Source organism: Siphateles boraxobius, unplaced genomic scaffold (assembly GCF_051911475.1).
Source record: "Siphateles boraxobius isolate OS27281-9 unplaced genomic scaffold, OSU_SipBor_1 46, whole genome shotgun sequence".
In the NCBI taxonomy this organism is placed as follows: domain Eukaryota; kingdom Metazoa; phylum Chordata; class Actinopteri; order Cypriniformes; family Leuciscidae; genus Siphateles; species Siphateles boraxobius.
Genome location: NW_027509097.1, coordinates 19,665,584 through 19,687,669, shown reverse-complemented (window position 1 = coordinate 19,687,669; position 22,086 = coordinate 19,665,584). Strand labels below are relative to the sequence as shown.

Here is a 22,086-nt window from a genome sequence, read left to right as displayed (position 1 = left end):
TCAGCGCTAGCTTCACGATCGAGTCCCGAGGTGACCGTGGCAGAGCAGCTCACCCTGTGTGACTATAGTTCATCCCGGTCTGCTGCCAAACCCTTTTCAACAGAGGGGCCATGTACAAAGGGTGTGTTTTAACGGGGGCCTGGGCGACCCCCGACTACACGGGCATTCGTGCCTCGAGTTGTTAGACATTGCGACCGTTGCGCAAGCTTCCCCTGCATGTCACAAACTCACCCGTCACCTCCTCCTTGGAGTCAGACGCTTCTGAGGGCGCCTTGTTCCACTCCTCCCGCTTACTCAATCGTGCCGCCATCGAGCCTCACGACAGTTATAGCCAGGGCAAGTGGAGACTCCATCCCCTGGGTCCGGCTGGGTCATGACCATTCCGGGGCCGCTCAGTTACCCCCCCGGTTTTATTTTTATTTTAAACCGAGCGGACTACCCTTGGACAAACACTGGGTCTCAGCTGCCCCAGGGGCCCGCAGAAGTGCGTTTAACCCCAGTGAGCCTTCTAAAAGTGACTGCGACTCATGGTTGCCTTGCGCCTGCTCAAGTCAGTGAAATCATCACTCTTCATGTTGAGCAGAATTGCTCCTGAAACTCAGTGAAGTTCATCGCACTCAGGTGTTGAGCAGCAATGCTCCTGTAGCTCTGTGAGTTCATCACAGGTAGCTCAGTGAATTCGTCACACGCAGTGCTGAGCAGAAATGCTCCTGGTGCTCAGTGAAGTTCTTCGTACTCAAGTGTTGAGCAGAAATGCTCCTGCAGCTCAGTGAGTTTTTCACACTCAGGTGTTGAGCAGTAATGCTCCTGAAGCTCAGTGAACTTGTCACACTCAAGTGCTGAGCAGAAATGCTCCTGTCGCTCAGTGAAGTTCTTCGCACTCAAGTGTTGAGCAGAAATGCTCCTGAAGCTCGGTGAGTTTATCACACTCAGGTGTTGAGCAGGAATGCTCCTGAAGCTCAGTGAACTTGTCACACCCAAGTGCTGAGCAGAAAATGCTCCTGAAGCCCAGTGATCTTCACATGCTGTGTTGAGCAATGCTCCTGTCTTTTGCGCCCGTCGCTTGCACCTACGTGCCAAGTCAGGAGAGGAACAGGTCTTCATAGTTGCCCCTTATTGGCCCAACTAGACCTGGTTCCCTTCAACAGCCTTCCTGACTTCCCCTGAGAACTCTTTCGGGGACGGGGCTCGATGGCACACGCGTTCTTCCCCCGGAGATTCCGGGCGGTCTTAAATCTGAACGCGGAGGTTCAGGTGGCTATCACAAGAACATGTGATAGTTACTATCACTTCTGCGAGCACCCCCTAGAATTGGGTAGCGTGCTTACGCCTTTAGAAGTGGAACCTAGTCGTTGAGTGCGTCTTCTCTCCAGAGGAGATCCTGAAAGCTTTCGATCACTTCAGTGCTCTCTTTCCTGCAAAATGGGTTGCAGTAGGCTGTTTTCCTTCACCCTCAAAATGATGTTGCCTCGGTGTTTAAACGACGCTCATCGTGTTGCAGAAGTATGCAGAAGCACGTTCTGATCGTCAGGTTCCTGAGGAGCAAGGTCTTGTAAATCCTTGTGTCCCTCTTTATCCTCTTGGGCCTTGTCCCTGGTGCGACTGCACTGCAGAGACCGCCCCTGAGCCACTGCAGGCAGTGAGTTAAATCAGTTCTCCTGCTCGCGTGGTCTCTACTAGAGGGTAGGGACTTGCTCGCTTTCGGTCAACGTATTGTGCCTGGAGTCTGGGCCGGCTAACTCTCACAAGCTGAGACCCCGGCTCGGATTGTGCCCAAGGTTCCTACCTCTCCCGTAATAGGAGCAGGTGGTGAGCCTGCAAGCGCTGCCCTGGAGGAGGCAGATCCAGCCCTGGCTTCTCTGTCCGTTCGCTTGGACGTGTACAGAATGCAAGTCATAGACCTCAGACCAGCTCTTCAAATATCTGTTGGAATTCAGCAGAGAGGGAAGGCTGTTTCCATGCAAAGTTGCACTTAGTGCTTGCCTTCATTTCGGCAAAGATCCGAGATGCAACATGTCCACTTAGGTGTTGAGCTCCTCTATGATGAGTGTAAAGTGCTCCGCCTGGGCGTTGACGATATGCTTTGCTAAAACAGATTCTAGAGTTGGGGGCTGGACGACACCTAGTTGAACCGCTGCCTCACGTGGGCTCCCTTCTCATGAAGCCAGTTTCACCGTGAGCCCGGTTCAAGTGTCGGCTTGCTGCGCCATTCCCCTCCTATGGACTGGGTACGTGCGCCTTTCTACTCCAGTTGAGTTCCCTTAAAATTGAACCCTGTTGAGTTCCTCCACACCCCTCCGACGTCGGACGTGCGGAACGTCTGGTGTTAGGCCTACCACTCGTAAGCAGTGTGGAACCTGTGTTAGGCTGGGTCCATATGTTGCGGTCCCTTCGGTGACCCCATATGTGTATTCTTCCACGATACGGCTCCCTGCGGTGAGCCCGTGTCTTCCCTCGGCAGAGTCTCTCTGCCGTCACTGTCCGGTGTGTCTCCCCCCGTCTTAGGCTGGAGCCACCCCAGTGACATTCCATATGTTAGACTGCCCGGTTTCCGCCCAGTTCATATGTGTATTCTCCACATTACCTCCCTCTGGGTTGGATGTGGCTTCCGCAGCGTCCCTTCCTTCCAACGTACGGGGAACGGGGATCCCAGTGGTCCTGTAGGAACAGCAGTGACTTCCCTGGCCTAAGCCCTGTCCTTCCCCGCCTTAAGTTTGCGGGGGCATCAGGAGGCTTTGGTTTAGGCACTGGAAGGTGGCAGCGTTAGTGGCGTGTTCAATGGGTGATCCCAATTCAGTCGACCGTCGACTACGTCTGACGTTCTCGACTGAAAGGGAACGTCCTGGTTGCGTATGCAACCCACCGTTCCCTGAAGGAGGGAACGGAGGACGTAGTCCCCTTGCCACTACCGCTGGACCACCGCTGACCCCGGGTTACTCTCGGCTCCTCAGCGAAAAGCAACTAGTGCGTGCATCCACTTCCGTATTTATACCCGCGCCGCGGGGGCGGAGTGTGTGATGCGAATCACGCACGCTAATTACATTGGCTCGTTCAATAGTACTCGAAGAAGACAGGCTCTCTAGCGAGATCCCAATTCAGTCGACCGTCGACTACGTCCTCCGTTCCCTCCTTCAGGGAACGGTGGGTTGCATACGCAACCAGGACGTTACTTACTTTTTAAATTTTGCTAGGTTACTTTTTAATTTTTCTTTTACTCTGTCTTTGATTTTAACTTTTAGCAATTTGCATGATAAATTGTTTAACATGTAAGCTATATGAATGACACTGTCACAATGTGATAAGCAAAACATATAAAAGTCAAGTCAAAGCTATGTAGGCTAGCGCTTTTCATTACCATTTAAAATAACATGGTCTTTCCTTCTCTCTCTAGAGACAGCAAACACTGAAGGACAATCAGGTAACCAAGTAACATGTTAGTATGGTTTATATTTTATTTTTAATGAGAAAACATTATAGAGTGCAACACGCGGTTTCTGTGAGTAAAAACATTTACTTTCGCCATACGGAAATTAATTTTAAAGACAAACCTACTGTGAGCTAAGAGGTTGTTAATACATGGTATTTGATTCTGACAAAGCCTTCAGCTTATTTTTTTGTAAATAATCGTGTTTCACAGTTGAACTCCTGGTGAAAACTACATTACCCATGAGCCATGATGCTGTAGTGAAAATTATGTCAAACATAGTTAAAAAAAAAGAACAAAAAAAGCAACACTCTCCAAAATAGCTCTGCCCACTCCCATGAAGCACTGCGAATGACATAATCTCCCTACCCTCTCAAAATACTGAAATGTTTGTATAAGCTACATATGCATATTTTGCATATTTATATATAAATATATATATTTTTAAAATCACTATGGGAAATAAGATTGAAAAATGCGGGGAGGCACTGTTGCACTCTATGTATAATGACAGATGAACTGACAGATATTTTATGTAAACAGGCAAAATCTCTGCATCTGATGATGGCCATGTGTTTTCGCCGATCATATCTGGTTTAACTCTTGGCTCCTTTGAGATCAATATGACTTCTGCCAAACCAAATGTGCCGGCATATTGTAAGTGTAATACACGAGAAACTATTAATACACGAGAAACTATTAAAACAGTTTTCACCTATGTAATGTATAAAATTATTCTTAATTAATCAGTCGTAGTTAACTATTTGGGACCATATTTAAGGAAGGTTACATTCTGGTCTAACAGTGTCATGTACAAATTTGCAATACAGAATTGTTTTGTGTTTTTGGTACAATTGGATCGAGTTTTGTAGAATTTATTTTATGTGGTGTAATGCTCCTGGATTATTCAGACTGAGAATTGCAACTATTACTATAGCCTTTATCAGCCATTTATTTTACTGCAGACATATCAACCTTATTTATTTACTGCAGATTTTATCAAAGGCACGAATTAACTTAATTCATGGCAGCAATAATAAAAGAAGAAAAAAAATGAACAATTGACAGCTGAACTAACAGATATTTTATGTAAACAGGCAAAATCTCTTCATCTGATAGTGGCCATGTGTTTTCGCCTATTATAACAGGTTTAACTCATGGCTCCCCCTTTGAGATCAGCTCGACTTCTACCGAATCAAATGTACCAGCAAATTGTAAGTGTGATACATGAGAAACTATTAAAACAGTTTTTCGCCTATGTAATGTATAAAATTAATCTTAATAAAGCAGTCGTAGTTAACTATTTGGGGCCAATTTTAAGTAAGGTCGCATTCTGGTCTAACATTGGCATGTGCACATTTGCAATACAGAATTTTTTAATTTTTTTGGTTCTATTGGATCGAGTTTTGTAGAATAAGCCAAGATTAATTTATTTTATGCGGTGTCATATGCGGTGTCTCCTGGATTATTCAGACTCAGAATTGTAACTATTACTACAGCCTTCATCAGCCATTTGTTTTACTGCAGACTCATCAAACTTATTTATTTACTGCAGATTTGATCAAAGCCAAATACTGCCCAAACGGGGATACTGGGAAAGAAGAGAAACAGGATAATACAAGGTTAGATTCAATCGTTATATTCTTTCCCATTTTGCCTTCATTTTCCTTTTTCCTGTTATTGTTTTAATTTTTATATTCTCAGATCATCAAAGGTTTCTGAAAGCAAACACCAGTCAGTTGGTTGAAAAAGTGAAGAACATTGATCCAATAATTGACAATCTTGATTGCTCAATAAATCAGTTACAAATGTTTGAACGAATCCAACACACCAGATGAAGATGTGGGAACCGCTGGACTATGTGAATTGTGAAAGCATTGCCAACGACCTGGTCAACGCTTTGGTCAAGCATGAAGAATCTCTCATGAAGAAACTGCAATAACAACTGTTGTAGCCTATTGTTTGGCATTATGTACTTAAACAGTTTTTAAAAAAATAAAATGTTTTTAATAATTGATTGGTGATGGAGTTTTAATTTTTGTATTTAGAACCAAGTATATTGTACAAGTAAGAAGAAACCAAACTGGCCATATAATGATATATTGCACATAATAAACAATGGCAAAGTTTGTATTCCTTAAAAAACAGGCAATGTTTGAGAACCTTAATATTGGTGTAATCTCTGCAAGGTCTCAACCACAAATGCAAAACTTTGTGTTGGGTGATACGGGCATAGCTTTACTAAAGGAAAATATTATGGAAGTAATTTTCAAACTATATTTTTATTTATTTATATTATGGTTTTCATGTTGATTTAAAGTTTTTGTTATTAACTAATACCTTTATTTTTTACATCCAGCACAAAATTTTGTTCAAAAATCGTTCTCTGACCGCAAATAATCAGATAATGGTGTGTTCACAATCTACAATTAGATATTATCCTGCTTAGTATGTGTGTAAATAGTTGTGCTTAAATGTTTGGATGTATTTTTACACGCCAACATATTTTGTCACACCGTAGTGATGCAAACTTCCACACTCTTGTAAAGACTATGGTCTAACTTTAAAACATAATCTTTATACATGCATTCAAAAGACCAAATCACTAAGAAAAGCACCGTTTATAATAATAAATACAAAAAAGTTCACAAATTATGGTTTTATTACTATTACTATTCAGATAGCAGACGACACTGGTTCACATTTTGAATGTGTGTCTGTTTTAGGTGAAGACTTTTCTTTGAGAGTCGTCAACATTCATTGTTTATAGGAATAAATGACCATTAATAATTTAAGTGTTTGTACTCTGAAGTATTTCTGTTTGAGAATGTTTGACTAAATTGCAACTTTCCCTCTATCTGGGATGTGGAATCACATAAATTATTAACGCAAAAGTATGTGCCACGTAAACTATTAAAGAACAGTTATGTAACAAGGACATTGAACTATTGGCAGTGAGTTTAAGACCTTATTACCTGCCGAGGGAGTTCACAGTGGTGATCGCCGTTGTTGTTTATATCCCTCCATCTGCCAATGCGGAGGTGGCCTGTGACATAGTGCATTCTGTTGTCGCTCGACTCCAGGCGAAGTATACAGACGCGTTCATTTTTCTCTGTGGTGATTATAACCATGTATCCCTTTCTAAGACCCTGCCAACATTTAAGCAGTTTGTTGATTGTACAACACGGGGAGATAAGATCCTGGATCTTTTGTATGCTAACGTGAAAAACGCATACAAATGTGTTGCACTGCCCCCTCTTGGCCGATCAGACCATGATATGGTACATCTTTCTCCCTCCTACACGCCAGTTGTTAAGAGGCAGCCTGTCATTAACAGAACACTAAAATACTGGTCTCCTGAGAGAGAAGAAGCCTTAATATGCTGTTTCGAAGCAACATGCTGGGATGTGTTCTGTGAGGACTATGGGGATAACATTAATGGATTAACAGATTGCATCACCCATTATATTAAATTCTGTTATGATGACATCATGCCCTCCAGAGAAATTAGCTGTTTCCCAAATAACAAACCATGGGTAACCAGCAGTTTGAAGGTACTGTTAAATGAAAAGAAAAAGGCTTTCAGAGGGGGTGATAGGGAAAAGGTCAAAGAAATCCAAAAAGTACTGAGGGTGAAGATTAAGGAGGGGAAAGAAGCATACAGGTGTAAATTAGAACAACAATTGCAGCAGGATGGAGTGAAGCAGGTCTGGGCTGGCATGAGGAAGATCACAAGTATGAAGCGGAAGGGGGGTTCGCTACTTGATGGTGACCAGGACCTGGCTGACGAGCTGAACAGATTCTTTAATAGATTTGATAACCCGATGCAACATCAGACCGCCACACCTGGTCTGCCGCTGCCTGGTGTTGTTTCCAGTCCCTCACTCATCCCATCTATGACATCGTCTCCCCTCTCTCCACTTTCATCCATCAGTGACATCATAACCTCCCAAAAGACCTCTCTCTACTCCAACTTTTCTCTAACTGTACCAACGGTGTTAAATCAATCTCAGGTCAAGGGTGAACTGGATCGTCTGAAGCTGGGAAAAGCAGTGGGGCCTGATGATATTGGGCCCAGACTGTTGAGGACATGTTCTACCCAGTTGAGTGGTATTTTTACATACCTGTTTAATCTGAGTCTGCACCTACAAAAGGTCCCGAAACTGTGGAAAACATCCTGTTTGATTCCAATTCCAAAGAAGAGATATCCATCTAACCATAACGATTACAGACCTGTAGCACTCACCTCACATATCATGAAGACGTTCGAGAGACTGGTCCTTCCTTACATCAAGGCCAGTATGTCAAACTACGTGGATCCATTGCAGTTTGCATACCAGTCCAACATGGGTGTGGATGATACCCTTATTTACATGCTACAAAGAACTCATTCACATCTGGACACCCCTGATGCATCTGTGAGATTCACGTTTTTCGACTTCTCAAGCGCCTTCAATACGATCCAGCCCCGACTGTTGTGTGAGAAGATGAGGAGGATGCAGCTGGATTCAACATTGGTCCAGTGGTGTATGAACTATTTATCCAGTAGACCACAGTACGTGCGTCTGCAGAATAGTGTTTCTAATACTATTCTGAGTAATACGGGGGTGCCGCAAGGAACCGTGCTGGCCCCGTTACTGTTTACTATCTATACAGCAGACTTCCAGTACAATAGTGGCAGTTGCTTCCTCCAGAAATTCTCAGACGATACGGCCGTGGTTGGCCTAATTAAAGGAGGTGAAGAGGAGGAGTACAGGAGAACTATTAAGGAGTTTGTGGGTTGGAGCGACAAGAACCATCTCCAACTTAACATCTTAAAAACAAAGGAGATGGTTGTGGATTTTAGGAGGAGGAAGAAGACACCGCTAACCCCAATCGCCATCCAGGGCAGTGAAGTGGAGATGGTCTCCAGTTACAGATATCTTGGTGTTCACCTTGATGATAAGCTGGACTGGAAGAGCCACATGGATACAGTGTATAAGAAGGGTCAAAGCCGACTTTATTTTCTAAGAAGGCTTAGGTCATTTAACATCTGCCGTCCTCTACTGTGTAACGTCTATCAGACAGTGGTGGCAAGTGCTCTGTTCTTTGCTGTGGTGTGCTGGGGAGAGGGTGCTCGCATGGGAGATCTAAATCGAGTCAACAAATTGATAAAGAAAGCAGGTTCGGTTGTGGGGACTGAATTTGATATGATCCAGCACGTGGCTGAGAAAAGAATACTCTCTAAGCTAAAATCAATCATGGACAATCCCTTACATCCAATCCATGCTCTTGGGGTGATCAACAAGAGCACCTTCAGCCATAGATTGATCGCACCAAAGTGCAAGTCTGAACGTACCAGGAAGTCCTTTGTACCAGCGGCCATCAGAATGTTTAATGAGTTATGAATATTCACATGTTACTGAATATACTATATTAATTATGTTATTGAATATCCTGTTTTGAATATGCATCTGTTACTGAATATTCTATATAGGTATTATTGTTATGTATTATGTATTGTTATTGAGTGTTAAAGCTGCCGTGACAATATAATTTCCTGCAAAGGATCAATAAAGTATCAACAACAACAACAACAACAACAACAACAACAACAACAACAACAACAACAACAACAACTATTACAACAAAATCACATATGACTATTGCACTGAGAGAGGCGTATTCATTAAGAGTGTTAAACAAAGTTTGGTGCTTAAAATTAAAATCGCACAAAAGTAAATGCTAGTGATCAACTTGCTAAAAAAAGTAAATACAACATGAGCCACACAGAAAAGCCACTTGTGATCAGTTTTGTATGTTTGTAATTGACATTTTATATAGTCAATTAGGCCGTTTACATCTTGCTTCTGTTTGTTTTTGTACATATTAATAAATGAGATATTTCTTTTAGAACATCTTTCAGCTATGTCTACGAAACATCGACATGAAAGATGAGTATTGCTGTTTTTCTGTTACCTATAAAACTATTATACTTCAAACTCGTCTAGCTATTGCTCATTTCACAGCACAGTCATAGATACACAGTTATTTTATGCATGTGGCTAAACAACGGTTAAGCTAATGAATTACCGGCTATATTTTTACGTGAATGGTGGGATGATTCATTTTTTAATCCGTCTACACCGATACTTTGACACAAGAGTTTTAGGTCTGATCCAGAAAACAGACGGTAAGCAGTAAGTTATGAAAGCATGTGATAAGCAGTTTTTTGGCCTCATCATCAAAAATGTTTAAACATATTGTAAATATCAATTGTTATATAAATTATATGTGAAACACGCTCAGTCGCATTAGAGTCGGATTCTTGTTTATATTGAACATTGTTATTGAACCACTAGTGTTCTTAAATTGTTTACCACGGTTTCATTTTTAACAACACAATCGTAACACTTTTCGTATTTTGTACGATGTTTTCTTTAGACTCTCACCCCATGGATATCCGTTTCCTACAGTTAGCTGTAATGTTAGTGAACTCTAGGCCTTCTCTTTTTTCATATACGACAGTATTTGCATGAATTGGCTTGATTTAATAAAATTATGGTTTAAACCACATTATATTGTTATACCATCCTAGTTTTTAAACATCTCTTAAATGTATATTTTATATTTTAACCCTTAATGCGAATGCGAATATAGAATACCGCACAAGGATCTCTGAAATATTTTTTCGTGTAAAACATCTATGTAGGTCATAGATCTATCTATGTTTTTAAAAATACAAAGACATTTTTCTCTAAGTGACCCTCAAAATCTGGGGATACAACAAAACACAGTGCTTTCGTGTAGCTACGATGATTTATCAGAAAATTACTTTTGTTGCTTTGTTTGAAGAAACCCTTTAATCAGCTTATGCTTGATAATTATTAAACAACCCTCAATTCGGTAATGACGTGTTATAATTTTAATTTAAACTCAATGCGTTAAAGTTCTATAACTGAACTTAATATCTGGTAAAGTTAACTTAAAGCCTTACTTTCTAAATGGTTTTTACAGAACTTGTTGCAAAAAATTCATTTTTCATCAAATTCATCACGATTGGCAAACAATTTTTCAGATCGTTCTACCTTCCGGTTATCGCTGTCAAGTGTTAAGATTAACAAATGAAAATGTTCTCGCTGGACACCTCGGTGTCACTAAAACATTTCAGCGGATCACTAAACATTTCTACTGGCCTGGGGTAAAATCCACTGTCTCTAGTTTTTGTCGTTCATGTGATGTTTGCCAGCGTGCAGGCAAACCAAATCAAACTGTTCCAAAAGCTCCTCTCAATCCGATACCAGTGATAGGAGAGCCATTTGAGAAGATATTAATTGACTGTGTAGGACCCCTTCCGAAGTCAAAACATGGGCACCAATACATTTTAACAATAATGTGTACTGCAACCCGTTACCCAGAAGCTGTACCGTTGCGTACGTTGAAAGCACAGGTGGTGCTGAAGGAGGTTGTAAAGTTTTGCACTACATTTGGCTTGCCCAGAATAATTCAAACTGACCAGGGGTCAAATTTCACTTCAAAAGTGTTTGGAGAGATGTTGAAAGAGTTGGGGATAAAGCATCACATGTCTAGTGCTTACCACCCTGAGTCACAGGGAGCGATAGAACGGTTTCATCAGACCCTGAAGTCTATGATCCGTATCTTTTGTTTGGAAACTGGAAAAGATTGGGTAGACGGCCTACCATTGCTCATGTTTGCTGTAAGGGAATCTGTTCAAGAGTCACTGGGATTTAGTCCTGCTGAGCTTGTGTTTGCTCACACGGTTCGAGGCCCCTTAAGGTTGTTAAAAGAGCAGTTGGTAGGTAAGACTAATACATCTGTCTCGGTTCTAGACTATGTCAGTTCTTTCCGTGACCGTCTGCACAAAGCTTGTGAACTGGCAAGGGCCCATCTAGCCACGGCACAGTCTAAAATGAAATCTTGCTTTGACAAAACTGCAGTACAGCGCAATTTTCAGCCGGGTGAGTCTGTACTCATTTTACTTCCTGTTCCCGGCTCAGCTTTGCAAGCTAAATTTTCTGGACCATATGTCGTCGAACAGAAACTTAGTGACACAGATTATGTTGTGGGTACCCCTGATCGTAGATGAAAGAAGAGAGTATGTCACATTAATATGTTGAAACATTATGTTGCACGTGAGGTAATTAAACCCTCTCTTCCTTCCACATCGGTGTCTGAACCCAGTGTGTCAGTAGATGGTACAGTAGGTCCTGCCTGCGACGAGCTGATGCTGGCTGAAAAAACAACTGAAGTACGTCTGAACAATTCAGCTATAATGGATAATTTAGATTTACATTTATCCTATTTGTCCAAGAATCACAGAGTGGATGTTGTAGGGTTGTTACAAAAACATCCCGTTCTGTTCTCTGATGTCCCAGGAAGAACCCCGGTGCTGTCTCATGACATTGATGTAGGTAGTGCTCTTCCCATCAAACAGCATCCATACAGGGTGAACCCTGCAAAGCGTGAGATCATGAAAGCTGAAGTAGATTACCTGCTTAAAAATTCTTTGGCGGAACCCAGCCAAAGCCCCTGGAGTTCCCCCTGCCTGTTAGTTCCAAAGTCTGATGCTTCATTTCGTTTTTGTACAGACTATCGAAAGGTAAATAGCGTCACCAAGCCTGATTCCTTTCCCCTACCACGAATGGAAGATTGTGTGGACAGAGTTGGTGCTTCAAAGTTTGTCTCCAAGTTAGATCTATTAAAGGGCTATTGGCAGGTCCCGTTAACTGCACGTGCACGTTAGATCTCTGCATTTGTAACCCCAGACAACTTCCTGCAGTACAATTGTATGGCCTTTGGGATGCGAAATGCTCCAGCAACCTTCCAACGCCTCATGCAAAAAGTTTTGTCTGGTTTGCCTAACTGTGAAGCTTACCTGGATGACATTGTAGTCTATTCAAGTACCTGGGAAGACCACCTCGACAGTTTAGAAAGTCTGTTTAAACAGATTAAGTGATGCTCGACTAACCCTGAATCTGGCCAAGTGTGAATTTGCTAAAGGTGTGGTAACTTATCTTGGAAAGAAAGTAGGTCAGGGTTATGTAAAACCTGTTACAGCTAAAGTAACCGCCATTATTGAATTTCCTACCCCTAGTACCAAGCGTCAGTTACGCCGTTTTTTAGGAATGGCAGGGTACTATAGGGGTTTCTGTAAAAACTTTGCAATATTAGTTTCTCCCCTTACTGACCTGCTTAGTACGGTGAAGATATTTGTTTGGACTCCTCAGTGTGAGTGTGCTTTTGTTGCCGCCAAAGACCTTCTCTGTAATGCCCCGGTCCTGTCAGCTCCTAACTTTTCTCTTCCATTTAAACTGCAAGTAGATGCAAGTGCTGTGGGAGCTGGCGCAGTCCTGTTGCAGGATGACGGTGATGGTGTCGAGCATCCCGTCTGTTACTTCTCTAAGAAGTTCTCTAAAAGTCAACGCAACTACAGTACCATAGAGAAGGAAGCTCTGGCACTAGTGATGGCACTCAAACATTTTGAAGTGTATGTGGGAGGTAGTTGTATTCCTCTAGTCGTCTATACTGACCATAACCCTCTAATTTTTCTTTCTCGCATGTGCAACCAGAACCAGCGTTTGATGCGCTGGTCACTCTACCTGCAAGAGTTTAACTTGAACATTCAGTACAAGAAGGGCTCGAAGAACTTGCTGGCAGATGCACTCTCCAGAGCCTGTGATGAAGATTAACGGGGGGTTACGGTATATGTGATTGATGTTGTACATGTAAGATATTTACAAGCCATTGGTTGTAAATTTGGTGATGGGGGTGTTACGTCCCAGGGCGTAATTATTATGTGTGCAATGTTTTGGTGTTTTTTTTTTCTTTCTTTGTTCTCTCTCTCTCATTCTCTCATGTCCAAATGGGGGCCAGCTGATACAAATTACTATCATCTCCTGGTTCCCACTGATTGGCTCCTGACTAGGGAAGCTCGTGGATAAAGCTGGAAAGGAAAAGCCAGTTGGGGGAGATCCTCTTTTGACTCCAGGGTGCCCAGACTGTCTTCTCCTGCCTCACCCCTTTGCATGTGTGTTAAGAGCAATTGTACATCTTGTTGTCAATTGCTGACATTGTTGATTGTTGTTGATCTGAACAGACTTGGACTGCGGTTAAACCAGCTCTTCTTACATTCTTCAAACCAGTTACCAGACTCCTTTTTGATTTAAGTTTATTTTGGAAGCAGTAGGGAGGAGGATGCCATTTATGTAATGTCCACCTTTTTCTCCTGTGTTTGGCTAGAGAGGGAGTGAGGTAAGGTATTTGTTATTCTTTTCTATCTTATTTTGAAAGGTTAAGAAGGCTTTTCTCCTATAGTCAGAACTTTATGTTTATTGTTTTGGCCTTGTCCCCTCCCGAAGCCTATTGACGCTTTCCGTTTCCTTTTGTACTTTGGATCAATCCAAATAAAGTCTTTTTGAGTTCTAAAAATCTGTGTGATTTGTGGAGTGAGACAGGGGAGGAGAGTTCTTGGTTGCCAACTTGTTGATAATTTCCTTGTTACTGCCTCCCTGACCCCTTAGACTGGGGAGGCACGTAACAGTAGGAAACGTTGTTTTCGTGACAAAGACAAATATTTTCTCTTAATCCAGTAATGATATTTTCATTAAAGATTAAGAGGTTAAAAAAGGGGATGAATTTTTTGCAACAAGTTCTGTAAAAACCATTTAGAAAGTAAGGCTTTAAGTTAATTTTTCCAAATATTAAGTTCAGTTATAGAACTTTAACGCATTGAGTTTAAATTAAAATTAAAACACGTCATTACCGAATTGAGGGTTGTTTAATAATTATCAAGCATAAGGTGATTAAAGGGTTTCTTCAAACAAAGCAACAAAAGTAATTTTCTGATAAATCATCGTAGCTACACGAAAGCACTGTGTTTTGTTGTATCCCCAGATTTTGAGGGTCACTTAGAGAAAAATGTCTTTGTATTTTTAAAAACATAGATAGATCTATGACCTACATAGATGTTTTACACGAAAAAATATTTCAGAGATCCTTGTGCGGTATTCTATATTCGCATTCGCATCAAGGGTTAAAATATAAAATATACATTTAAGAGATGTTTAAAAACTAGGATGGTATAACAATATAATGTGGTTTAAACCATCATTTTATTAAATCAAGCCAATTCATGCAAATACTGTGGTATATGAAAAAAGAGAAGGCCTAGAGTTCACTAACATTACAGCTAACTGTAGGAAACAGATATCCATGGGGTGAGAGTCTAAAGAAAACATCGTACAAAATACGAAAAGTGTTACGATTGTGTTGTTAATAATGAAACCGTTCAATATAAACAAGAATCCGACTCTAATGCGACTGAGCGTGTTTCACATATAATTTATATAACAATTGATATTTACAATATGTTTAAACATTTTTGATGATGAGGCCAAAAAACTGCTTATCACATGCTTTCATAACTTACTGCTTACCGTCTGTTTTCTGGATCAGACCTAAAACTCTTGTGTCAAAGTATTGGTGTAGACGGATTAAAAAATGAATCATCCCGCCATTCACGTAAAAATATAGCCGGTAATTCATTAGCTTAACCGTTGTTTAGCCACATGCATAAAATAACTGTGTATCTATGACTGTGCTGTGAAATGGGCAATAGCTAGACGAGTTTGAAGTATAATAGTTTTATAGGTAACAGAAAAACAGCAATACTCATCTTTCATGTCGATGTTTCGTAGACATAGCTGAAAGATGTTCTAAAAGAAATATCTGATGTATTAAATGTACAAACATACAAAACTGATCACAAGTGGCTTTTCTGTATGGCTCATGTTGTATTTACTTTTTTTTAGCAAGTTGATCACTAGCATTTACTTTTGTGCGATTTTAATTTTAAGCACCAAACTTTGTTTAACAGTCTTAATGAATACGCCTCTCTCAGTGCAATAGTCATATGTGATTTTGTTGTAATAGTTTACGTGTAAAACAGCATGCACATACTTTTTGCGTTAATACTTTGTGTGATTCCACATCCCAGATAGAGGGAAAGTTGCAATTTAGTCAAACATTCTCAAACAGAAATACTTCACAGTACAAACACTTAAATTATTAATGGTCATTTATTCCTATAAACAATGAATGTTGACGACTCTCAAAGAAAAGTCTTCACCTAAAACAGACACACATTCAAAATGTGAACCAGTGTCGTCTGCTATCTGAATAGTAATAGTAATAAAACCATAATTTGTGAACTTTTTTGTATTTATTATTATAAACGGTGCTTTTCTTAGTGATTTGGTCTTTTGAATGCATGTATAAAGATTATGTTTTAAAGTTAGACCATAGTCTTTACAAGAGTGTGGAAGTTTGCATCACTACGGTGTGACAAAATATGTTGGCGTGTAAAAATACACCCAAACATTTAAGCAAAACTATTTACACACATACTAAGCAGGATAACATCTAATTGTAGATTGTGAACACACCATTATCTGATTATTTGCGGTCAGAGAACGATTTTTGAACAAAATTTTGAGCTGGATGTAAAAAATAAAGGTATTAGTTAATAACAAAAACTTTAAATCAACATGAAAACCAAAATATAAATAAATAAAAATATAGTTTGAAAATTACTTCCATAATATTTTCCTTTAGTAAAGCTATGCCCGTATCACCCACCACAAAGTTTTGCATTTGTGGTTGAGACCTCGCAGAGATTACACCAATATTAGGGTTCTCAAACATTGCCTGTTTTTTAAGGAATACAAACTTTGCCATTGTTTATTATGTGCAATATATCATTATATGGCCAGTTTGGTTTCTTCTTACTTGTACAATATACTTGGTTCTATATACAAAAATTAAAACTCCATCACCAATCAATTATTAAAAACATTTTATTTTTTTAAAAACTGTTTAAGTACATAATGCCAAACAATAGGCTACAACAGTTGTTATTGCAGTTTCTTCATGAGAGATTCTTCATGCTTGACCAAAGCGTTGACCAGGTCGTTGGCAATGCTTTCACAATTCACATAGTCCAGCGGTTCCCACATCTTAATCTGGTGTGTTGGATTCGTTCGAACATTTGTAACTGATTAATTGAGCAATCAAGATTGTCAATTATTGGATCAATGTTCTTCACTTTTTCAACCAACTGACTGGTGTTTGCTTTCAGAAACCTTTGATGATCTGAGAATATAAAAATTAAAGCAATAACAGGAAAAAGGAAAATGAAGGCAAAATGGGAAAGAATATAAAGATTGAATCTAACCTTGTATTATCCTGTTTCTCTTCTTTCCCAGTATCCCCGTTTGGGCAGTATTTGGCTTTGATCAAATCTGCAGTAAATAAATAAGTTTGATGAGTCTGCAGTAAAACAAATGGCTGATGAAGGCTGTAGTAATAGTTACTATTCTGAGTCTGAATAATCCAGGAATATGACACCGCATAAAATAAATTAATCTTGGCTTATTATAAATATAATCTTGCTGTAATATGTCATGCTGCGCCACGTTATCGACCAGGTAGAACAATTCGTCCATCCACCATAGATCATTTCTCAAATAGCTTATCTGATCTGTCCCAGCTGCTGCCTGAACCCAAACAAACAGATGAATTAGACGAACTAACTAGCACTATGAGCAACATTCTCTCTAGAACATTGGATATTGTTGCACCCATTAGATTAAAAAAGGTCAGAGAAAAAAGTATAGCACCATGGTACAATAATACTACGTATGTTTTAAAGAGAGAAACCCGTAATTTAGAGCGTAAATGGAAAAAAACTAATTTAGAGGTCTTTAGAATCGCGTGGAAAGACAGTATGTCACTTTATAAAAAGGCACTTAAAACGGCCAGGGCTGAGCACCTCAGCAAATTAATAGAAAACAACCGAAATAATCCAAGGTTTTTATTTAATACCGTGGCTAGACTAACAAATAAACAGACGTCGTCTGAACAAAATACCTCGTTACAGTTTAGTAGTAATGATTTCATGAACTTCTTCACCGAGAAAATTGAAAGCATCAGAATCAAAATCGTAAACGTTCGATCTTTGCTCGCGCCTTATAATTCGGCCGCAATTATTACCCCGCAAGAACAATTACAATGCTTTACAACCATAGAACAAAAAGAGTTAAATAAACTTATCACTTCATCTAAAACAACAACATGTTTATTAGATCCTATACCAACTGAACTACTGAAAGAAGTGTTACCTGTAGTGGAAGAGCCTCTTCTCAATATTATTAACTCATCTTTATCTTTAGGTCATGTTCCAAGAACGTTCAAGCTGGCAGTTATAAAACCTCTTATTAAGAAACCACAATTAGATCCAAATAACCTAGCAAATTACAGACCCATTTCGAATCTTCCATTTATGTCAAAAATATTAGAAAAAGTTGTGTCCGCTCAACTCGGCTCTTTCTTGCAAGAAAACGACATCTATGAAAAGTTTCAGTCTGGATTCAGGCCACATCATAGCACTGAAACTGCGCTTGTTAGAATCACAAATGATTTACTTTTAGCTTCGGACCAAGGCTGTATCTCAGTACTAGTTTTACTTGATCTTAGTGCTGCGTTCGATACTATAGATCACACAATACTCTTAGATCGACTGCAAAATTACACTGGTGTTCAAGGACAAGCATTAAGCTGGTTCAGGTCATACTTATCTGACCGCTACCATTTCGTCTACTTAAATGGAGAAAAATCTATTATAACTTCGGCAAACTATGGAGTGCCGCAGGGATCTGTGTTAGGCCCTTTATTATTATCAATATATATGCTGCCACTTGGTAATATTCTAAGGAAACATGGAATTAGTTTCCATTGTTATGCTGATGACACTCAAATATATATTTCCTCACGGCCAGATGAATACGCTAAATTATCCAAATTGACAGATTGTGTTAAAGATATAAAAGATTGGATGACGCATAATTTTCTTTTATTAAATCCAGACAAGACAGAGGTAATACTTATCGGTTCTAAAAACCGTCCACAAAACCTTTCACAGCACGACTTTAACATAGTAGGATGCCCTGTTACTCTATCCGCTACAGTAAAAGACCTGGGTGTTACATTAGACTGCAACCTGTCTTTTGAAAAGCATATTTCATATGTTACAAAAACAGCCTTTTTCCACCTTAGAAACATTGCTAAGTTACGTAATATGCTATCAGTCTCTGATGCAGAAAAGTTAGTTCATGCATTCATGACCTCGAGACTAGATTACTGTAATGCTTTATTAGCTGGTTGTCCTGCATCTTCAATAAACAAGCTACAGTTAGTCCAAAATGCAGCCGCTAGAGTTCTTACTAGATTAAGAAAATATGATCATATAACACCGATTTTATCATCACTTCATTGGTTACCTATAAAGTTCCGTATTAATTACAAGGTATTGCTTTTGACTTATAAAGCTCTAAATGGTTTAGCTCCAGTCTATTTAACGGATCTTCTATCGCCTTACAATCCATCGCGCTCTTTAAGATCACTAGATTCGAGGTTTCTGGTCATTCCTAGGATATCCAGATCCACCAAAGGAGGCAGAGCATTTTCACATTTAGCTCCGAAGCTCTGGAATAGCCTTCCTGATATTGTTCGTAGCTCAGACTCTCTCTCCCAGTTTAAAACTAGACTGAAGACGCATCTATTTAGCCAGGCATTCATATAAATTTTTTATCTTACAGTTACTGTAAATTCGGCCTCTAGTTCATAAACGCCAGAGGAGAACTGGCCCCCGACTGAGCCTGGGTTCTCCCAAGGTTTTTTTTCTCCATTGGGTCACCTGATGGGGTGTTAGGACACCATTAGGTCACTGGATGGAGTTTTTCGGTTCCTTGCCACTGTTGCCTTTGGCTTGCTCAGTTGGGGATATTCAAATTAATTAACCAATCATACCATTGATCAGCTCTACCAAACTTGGATGTCTTTTTTCCAGTAATAAACAAACATTAAGTTGTTTTGATTGATACTGTGAAGCAGCTTTGATACAATCTGTATTGTGAAAAGCGCTATATAAATATATTTGACTTGACTTGACTTGACTTATTCTACAAAACTCGATCCAATAGAACCAAAAAAATAAAAAAATTCTGTATTGCAAATGTGCACATGCCAATGTTAGACCAGAATGCGACCTTACTTAAAATTGGCCCCAAATAGTTAACTACGACTGCTTAATTAAGATTAATTTTATACATTACATAGGCGAAAAACTGTTTTAATAGTTTCTCATGTATCACACTTACAATTTGCCGGTACATTTGATTCGGCAGAAGTCGAGCTAATCTCAAAGGGGGAGCCATGAGTTAAACCAGTTATAATAGGCGAAAACACATGGCCACTATCAGATGAAGAGATTTTGCCTGTTTACATAAAATATCTGTTAGTTCAGCTGTCAATTGTTCATTTTTTTTTCTTCTTTTATTATTGCTGCCATGAATTAAGTTAATTCTTGCCTTTGATAAAATCTGCAGTAAATAAATAAGGTTGATATGTCTGCAGTAAAATAAATGGCTGATAAAGGCTATAGTAATAGTTACAATTCTCAGTCTGAATAATCCAGGAGCATTACACGACATAAAATAAATTCTACAAAACTCGATCCAATAGTACCAAAAACACAAAACAATTCTGTATTGCAAATTTGTACATGACACTGTTAGACCAGAATGTAACCTTCCTTAAAATTGATCCCAAATAGTTAACTACGACTGATTAATTAAGAATAATTTTATACATTACATAAGTGAAAACTGTTTTAATAGTTTCTCGTGTATTAATAGTTTCTCGTGTATTACACTTACAATATGCCGGCACATTTGGTTTGGCAGAAGTCATATTGATCTCAAAGGAGCCAAGAGTTAAACCAGTTATGATCGGTGAAAACACATGGCCATCATCAGATGCAGAGATTTTGCCTATTTACATAAAATATCTGTCAGTTCATCTGTCATTATACATAGAGTGCAACAGTGCCTCCCCCCCTTTTTCATTCTTATTTCCCATAGTGATTTAAAAAAAATATATATTTATATATAAATATGCAAAATATGCATATATAGCTTATACAAACATTTCAGTATTTTGAGAGGGTAGGGAGATTATGTCATTCGCAGTGCTTCATGGGAGTGGGCAGAGCTATTTTGGAGTGTGTTGCTTTTCTTTTTTCTTTTTTTTTTAAACTATGTTTGACATAATTTTCACTACAGCATCATGGCTCATGGGTAATGTAGTTTTCACCAGGAGTTCAACTGTGAAACACGATTATTTACAAAAAAATAAGCTGAAGGCTTTGTCAGAATCAAATACCATGTATTAACAACCTCTTAGCTCACAGTAGGTTTGTCTTTAAAATTAATTTCCGTATGGAGAAAGTAAATGTTTTTACTCCCAGAAACCGCGTGTTGCACTCTATAATGTTTTCTCATTAAAAATAAAATATAAACCATACTAACATGTTACTTGGTTACCTGATTGTCCTTCAGTGTTTGCTGTCTCTAGAGAGAGAAGGAAAGACCATGTTATTTTAAATGGCAATGAAAAGCGCTAGCCTACATAAATAGCTTTGACTTGACTTTTATATGTTTTGCTTATCACATTGTGACAGTGTCATTCATATAGCTTACATGTTAAACAATTTATCATGCAAATTGCTAAAAGTTAAAATCAAAGACAGAGTAAAAGAAGAATTAAAAAGTAACCTAGCGAAATTTAAAAAGTAAGTAACTGAAGAGGAATAAAATAGGCCTATGCACATATAAGCATGACTAAAATAATCTCTAAATAAGATTTAAAACTGAATAAATCCAAAACATTTATTTTAAGGTCCTTTATGGAAACCCCGCAGCTTAAATAAACGATGCTGCAGATTTTAGTTACATCAGATAAAAAATACAACATAGCATAATGCAAAAGAAACATTGCTGTAAAACAGTCATGTTAAACTGATACTTTTGTGATATGGTTTAAAAAAAAACATAGCATAATGAACATAAACAATGTTGTACATTTTTAAAATCATACTTTATGATAAATTAATATAGTAGATACATGTTAATATCTGTATCACATCGATATCATAATACAATGCTCCATATTTTTAAACCCATACTTTGATAAATTAATATGGTAAATACATTTTAATATCTGTATCACCAGTTACAGCCGATAAAAATACTAATAGCATAATGTGGATAAAACAAATACGTAGCCTGGGCTATTTAAAACACTAATGAATTATACCGTCTTTTCCTTATGTATAATTTTTTTTTCAAATTAAACATCATTGCATAATACAGATAAACAGCACCGTAGCATAAATTAATTATAGAGAAAATACTTACTGTTTTGCATTTTTGATGAGGTGGTCATAGAAGAGAGGGTGCAAAAGTGTTTGGTCCAGAAATGGGGTATGGCACACGTCCATGTGTCTTGGCTATTTTAGAGCCTTTTACAGTTAGAGCCTGTGGAAAACTATGGGAAAACGGCGGAGCTGTGTGTCCACTATATTCTTTCAGTACTCTATGAATGGAACTGTTTAGGTTCAAGGCCAATTCACATACCCAGGGGCTAGCCAGACCTTTTGATTACACGAGCGCCATATTTCACTGATAACTGTCACTCCTGAAAATAAGTCTTATGAATTAAAAGTAATTTATTACCGGTGGTACGAAAACATCGATGATATCATTTAT

At 39.0% G+C, this 22,086-nt stretch overlaps 1 long non-coding RNA gene across 3 annotated transcripts in view; it reads left to right on the top strand.

Moving 5' to 3' along the window:
• The window catches only part of LOC143710229 (uncharacterized), a 202,693-nt gene extending 197,344 nt beyond the window's left edge, over window positions 1-5,349 (top strand). For 2 of the 3 annotated variants that reach the window (XR_013194489.1, XR_013194487.1), the window contains 2 exons: window positions 4,980-5,046; window positions 5,129-5,349. This is a non-coding gene — a long non-coding RNA (uncharacterized LOC143710229). Of the gene's footprint in view, window positions 1-3,953; window positions 4,082-4,979; window positions 5,047-5,128 lie in introns of those variants that run through there. The other variant, XR_013194488.1, reaches the window with a different exon arrangement.
• Window positions 5,350-22,086: the final 16,737 nt, after the last annotated feature.